General features: G+C 40.0%; 1 long non-coding RNA gene across 1 annotated transcript; it reads left to right on the forward strand.

Annotated features, from left to right (window-relative positions):
• Positions 1-1,269: 1,269 nt before the first annotated feature.
• Positions 1,270-3,751, forward strand: LOC126824562 (uncharacterized). The gene is made up of 3 exons (XR_007681561.2): positions 1,270-1,605; positions 2,232-2,405; positions 3,453-3,751. It is a non-coding gene; the product is annotated as an uncharacterized LOC126824562 (long non-coding RNA).
• The last annotated feature ends 2,581 nt before the right edge of the window (positions 3,752-6,332 follow it).

Below are 6,332 nucleotides of genomic sequence, written 5' to 3' on the forward strand. Positions count from 1 at the left end.
TTTAGTTGTGGTTTCGGGACATTAACAACGGTTGATCAAATTCTCAATTACTCACCCTTTCCTACAACAAATCGGATATGGATAAGTTCATATCAGACCTCTACAGGTTCATGGGAAATACGTGAGTATTAATTTGAATGTCAAAAATTTGCGTTTTCATTTTTATGTGGACTTTTTATGTCGCCCCCCCCCGTCCGTCCGTGTTTTGTTTATATCCCAAAGATCTCGATTCCTTTATGGGTCATTACCCCGGGGTGTATATATGTTTATATCCAACAGATCATGGTTGAGTTCGAATTTCCCGTCACAGTGACCGCTTCCCTTTACGCAAATAATGGAAAAACATTTAATACGTATACCAAGGTAGTCGACCCACTGCAGGTCACAATATTTGTTCGATATACATGGAACTTGACATATACGTTATCAAAAGATCTTGGATGAGTTGGTACTCATCATAATTTCCGTTTCAGAGATATAAGCCTAGAAGCACATATGAAAGTAATATGAATGTATATAAAGTGATTTATATTTAATTTTAATTTTTATTTATAATTTTCTGATTAATTATGATTTGTGAAATAGCGGAGCAGTCCAAATTGAACGACCGTCGTTTACGCCTGCTTAGTCCACTCTACACTTTTAAATTATTATTTTGTCCTTTGTGAATCGTTCATTACTAATTAATTCTGCATTGTCTTGTAGGATATGTTTTCTTTGTTCATTACAAATGACGTCAGGAATAGAAATCCACGACTTCTGTACTGATTTTAAAATGTTCATCAAATCTTTAATATTGGGTATTTGGAACCCATATAACTCCACTCAGAATAACGTCATTTGAATGTAATAATTTTCATTTTATTTTCTTCTATCTATTTATGAATTATTATAGCAAGAACAGTTAACTCTGTATCTGAATCTTACGCAATGTATCTTTAAACGCTTCTTTCTTCTGGTTCAGTGTGTGATGCACTGGTTCAACATCCAGGAGATGAGAGGTTCCCCCTGGATTTTCAAGCGCGGAGCCTGGCAAAGAACAGCGTCTAGTTGTACAAATTGCTGTGCACGCAAAAGAACCCTTGGCATTTGGAATATGATTAAAGATGGACGGAACCGCCGCGACCGGGTCTAAATATCACTCACAACACACGTTTGATGTTCTCTTAATTTCAGCTGATTACTTGACAATGACGATTCCCTCAACGCTGCTACCTAATACAACAGTTCACTGGGATGTAGCTGGTATTACATCAGCTTTATTGTCCATAGAAACTTGTGGAAGTGTTGATCTGATCTTCACCACAGATACAGCTGGTGATTATTATCAAGTTGGTTTAGGTGATTGTGCCAAGACGTGTACAGCACTAACTAAATTCATGTCGTCCTCTACTCCAACCACCCTGACAGCCACTGAGAATCCTCTACAATGCTCCAGTTTTGCAGATATATGGATAAGTTGGGAGAGTGGTGCTAGAAAACTAGAAGTTGGAACAGGACACGTACTGAATCAGAATATCTTGGTTGCTATGGAGAACCTCGATGATCTGAACACTATTGAAAAGATGGAACCAAGGAGCACAGATACGACACAGTGGAAAATAGGTAGGAACTGTTTTGCGCTTCGTAGCCACAGTGGAGAATGCCATATGTTCTCCTCGGTACCCTGTGTTAATATTGCTGACTCGACAATAGATCTATGTTATTTAAATGATATTTAGAAATAAATACGTACATGCCAACGATTACTCGGTGTTCCGTACTAGCAGAACAACGAGGCGTCCAGTCAGCTGTCTTCGGCCACTGGCAAGAAGAAACCAGATAGGACAGTACTTGGAGAGAAAGCAGGACCTCCGTGGTTGGTGAGCAGGCACAATACTTGGATTATGAACGCCCATTGCTCCATTTAAACCTGGCCAGTTCGTGCTAGGGCTGAAACGTGGATAACCTGTTTCAATAGCATTTGGTAATTGAACAGAAATACACGTTTCGACTGATGTTCTCATCGGTGCTGGATAAAGACTACAGATGCCGAATCTAAACGTCGCTCAGTAAGAAACAGTTGTCCGTAGATTATGTCCTGTGAAGGCAAAAGAAAATTTGGGTGGGTTGGGGTGTAAACTTGATTTCAGATGTATATAGTAATATTTGAAAGCCAGAATAAGAATTATCCTGACCCCTATTTTCTTTGATGTCGAGTAAATTATCTTTAAATTTATTTCGTTTTTCAGATCTATATGGGTGTGAGTTTTTGAGCTGGCAAGAATGGGGTAGTTGGTCAATCTGTGACACGGCTGGTCAGGTCAAACATAGATATCGTGTCTGTCAGTGTGAACATCCTCCATCAGATCCAAACTTTGATCCTCTCCTCTATTGTAATGGCGATTACAGAGAAGAAATTAAAAGTATGATTATTCCTTTGTATTTTAGGGTGTGGGTGTGGGTGTGGGAATTATGTGTTCATGGGGCTATTTGCTGTGTAGGGATTTTGTTTTTGACGTCTTGCGACCCAAAAGTATTCCCTGCTATTTTGGCTGTGTCTACGCGCCGGATTCAATATTATTATGGTCTAGAAGGGGATATCGATCTATAAGGAAGTCAACGGTTACCCGTTTTTACCGTTCGATCCATTATAACCTCCATCATGGGGACATAACGGCCAAAGGAGAGCTGTCGTGTCTCGTTGAGTAAGACGTTGACTCCCTAACCTGGAGGTCCTGAGTTCGACCACGGTGTTGGCCGAGAAAGTTCATTGGCAAGGGACAACGCATAGTCGCACTGATGAGTTGAAAAACTATTCGTGGGCAGGTAAAGAACCGTTGAACCTCAGGTGATCATCCCATCCGAAATTTCTGAGGTACTTTCTTGTCAAAATCAGAAAAAAGTTTTAGAAGAAACTCGAATGATTAACATATTTTAGTAATATGGCTGGGCATTCATTGCACATCTTTTAAATTAGTCGAATTTTTATTTCAAATGCTAATTACGTTTTGATTACGCACACGACAACACACTGCCCTTGTCCAGCCCTCCACTGGCAAGTGGAAACCGAGCCTGAAAATCACGATGAACTTTCTCGTCAACCACCGCCACTGGTTACTCATTGTCCCTTCGCCTTTTTGGTAAAAGCTGTACTTTTAACCTTTTGGTTATTTGTTCAAATTTTCTATTCATTTCGTCAAATCTTTTTCAGTTTTTAACTATATTTTGTTTTTAAGCTAGTGTTAATAGTTGCTTTTCTATATATTAACTTTATTCAACAAATACCCCGTGAAAAGATACGGTTTCGTTGGTTCGGGAAATGACGTCAGTTAAATGTTGGAGATTCCCCGGCGAAGCCCACTATAGCTGCATCACGGCTCTAGCAATATCATCATCGTCATCATCATCACCACTCTTATCATAATTATTATTATTATTATTCGATAAAAATTACGATTCTTGTTTTTTAGGTAACGCTGTCGTGTGCAGGAAATGGAAGTATAAGGGTAAACTTTATTCCACAACCATGGATAAATCAGTTACCACCGCAGTCTCACAGGCAGCCTGTATGTTAAATTGTAGAACATCATTCCCCAATTGCTACTATATATCTTACAATAAGTTGGAGAAACTGTGTTGGATGTATATCGGGGGAATACCACATTTTAAGTGGGTATCGAATCAGTTCATTCCCAATGAAAATTTTAAAACACACGCTTTTTATCGGTAGACGATCGTTTATTTATAACACGGCACCAAATGTACAGTTAAAACGCAGCACCAGATGATCAGATAGAGAGAGAGAGAGAGAGAGAGTTTAACGTCCACTCGACACAAACTAGGTCATTTCGGGACTAACATATGGTTTAATTTTATTTCAACAATTCGCTTGCGCATAGGGGTCTTTAGCAGTGGGAGGAAACCGGAGGACCCGGAGAAAACCCACGAGGTTGATCAGTTATAACACAAACGCTTATATTAAGTAGACGATCATTATTTATACTACGGCACCAAATGTACAGTTATAACGCGGCGCTAAATGATCAGTTATAACACGGCACCAGATGATCAGTTATAACACAAGATGATCAGTTATAACGCGGCAACAGATAATCAGTTATAACACGGCACCAGATTCGTTATAACACGACACCAGATGATCAGTTATAACACAAAACCAGATGATCAGTTATAACACGGCACCAAATGATCAGTTATAACACGGCACCAAATGATCAGTTATTTATAACACAGCACCAGATGTTCAATTAAAACACTGTGCTGTAAGAGACATTTTGTACGCAAAGCGACCTTTCGGACTACTCATCCGTGGTCATTTTATGTGCACTTCAACATGTAGACGAGACGCTATTCCTTGCACAAATGACAACGGGAAATAGGTAACACTGGCTTTAACCTGAATTTGCATGATATTACTCCCATATTCGACAGTATATACAAGATGTCTTTGTTCATATGTTATATCTTTGGCATGCTTGATCCGGATATGACGTAAAATTAGGAAGTCGGTTGTTGTTGCCGGATGAAGTCTAGGGCTTTTATATTCTTTGGCACATAGCAATTGACACAAATGGGTCGCAGCGCATGTAATAATGTAATAGGAATGTAATAGGAATACACTAAGAGTGCAAATTGAATGTGATTCATTGGGGCGTCTGGTTATTCCAGTCTACACCTGTAGTATTCTCCCGTGGGGTATGTTTAGCCTCGTTCATATAGTGACTCCATTACAATGGTGCTCGATTCGTGTGCCAATTTCAAACATTTTCATTTTGGTTTCACGGTAAAATAACACCATTGTTGAATATTCTTCTGTGGAGTATGTTTAGCCTCGTTCATCACGTCGCTCCATAACAAATGGCACTCGACTCCTGTGCCAATTTTTAAATTTTTATTTTGTTTTATTTATTGGATATCAGAAACCCATCTTTTCTGGGTAGGATCACAACACCAATGTTGATTTAAATTGACCAATTGAACTATGTGTTAGTCCTGAAATGACCTAGTTTGTGTCGAGAGGACGTTACCTCCCCCCCCCCCCCGTCTCTCTCTCTCTCTCTCACTCTCTCTCTCTCTCTCTCTGTCCAACCTCGTGGGTTTTCTCCGGGTCCTCCGGTTTCCTCCAACTGCTAAAGACCCCTACGCGCAAGCGAATTATTGAAATAAAGTTAAAGCATATGTTAGTCCCAAAATGACCTAGTTTGTGTCGAGTGGACGTTAACCTGAGTGGACGTTAACCCCCATTTCTCTCTCCCTCTCTCTCTCTCTCATTCCTCAAGATAACTCGTATTCTTGGAATATTGTACAAGATGAGCTAAGCAAGGAATCCTTCTTTACATGCTCATGGATAGATTGCCTTCCACCAAGCCTCACCAAGGACAAGGGTGGATACCATCTTCCGAGATGAAAAGGTTGCAGTAAACCCTGTGACCCCATTCGTGAAAACTTAAACTATAATATTTTAAGAATTAGGATTTTAGTGCTCAGCATTTCCCGACCCTTTGATTTATATTTTGGGGACAACTTAAGGAGCACGATGTTAGAATCGTTCAGACCTCGAACTCTATTAATAGAGTACCGGTATTTGACAATTGAGAGTAAGTCACGATAATCCATTTTATCCAATTAAATTTCGGCCTTACGAGGCCAATAAATGTATAAATAATTATTTATGTAAAGTTTGAAGCTGCAGGAAAATGACCTGCAAATTGAAGATTTACCGCTTACATAATGCATCTTTAATGCCACGACTTGAGATAGATGGTTAAGACGCTGGCTCGCTAGCCTGGCGGTCGGGTGTTCGACCCCTGCATTGGCCGAGAAAGTTCATCCTGCTTTTCCGATGTGGTTTCCCCTTGTCAGTGGTGCAGAACGGAGGGCCTGACAAGGACAGCTGTCTATAGTCCTTCGAATGATACGAAAAACCGAGGACCCGTGTATACATTAGAATGCACGTAAAAGATCCCTTGGCAGTTGGAATTCGATATAAGAGTAGGCTGTATGGCGTATGCCCGTCTTCATTAGCCCAGTATAGGAGCAGAACAGTAAGACGTTAAACCCGTCTTCATTAGCCCAGTATAGGAGCAGAACAGTAGGACGTTAAACCCCTCTTCATTAGCCCAGTATAGGAGCAGAACAGTAAGACGTTAAACCCGTCTTCATTAGCCCAGTATAGGAGCAGAACAGTAGGACGTTAAACCCCTCTTCATTAGCCCAGTATAGGAGCAGAACAGTAAGACGTTAAACCCCATTTCATTACATTTATTGTTTTTTGTATTAAAGTGTGACGAATCTTTGTTGGAGAAAATAAAATAAACACGCAATTTAAA

Source organism: Patella vulgata, chromosome 6, assembly GCF_932274485.2.
Source record: "Patella vulgata chromosome 6, xgPatVulg1.2, whole genome shotgun sequence".
In the NCBI taxonomy this organism is placed as follows: domain Eukaryota; kingdom Metazoa; phylum Mollusca; class Gastropoda; family Patellidae; genus Patella; species Patella vulgata.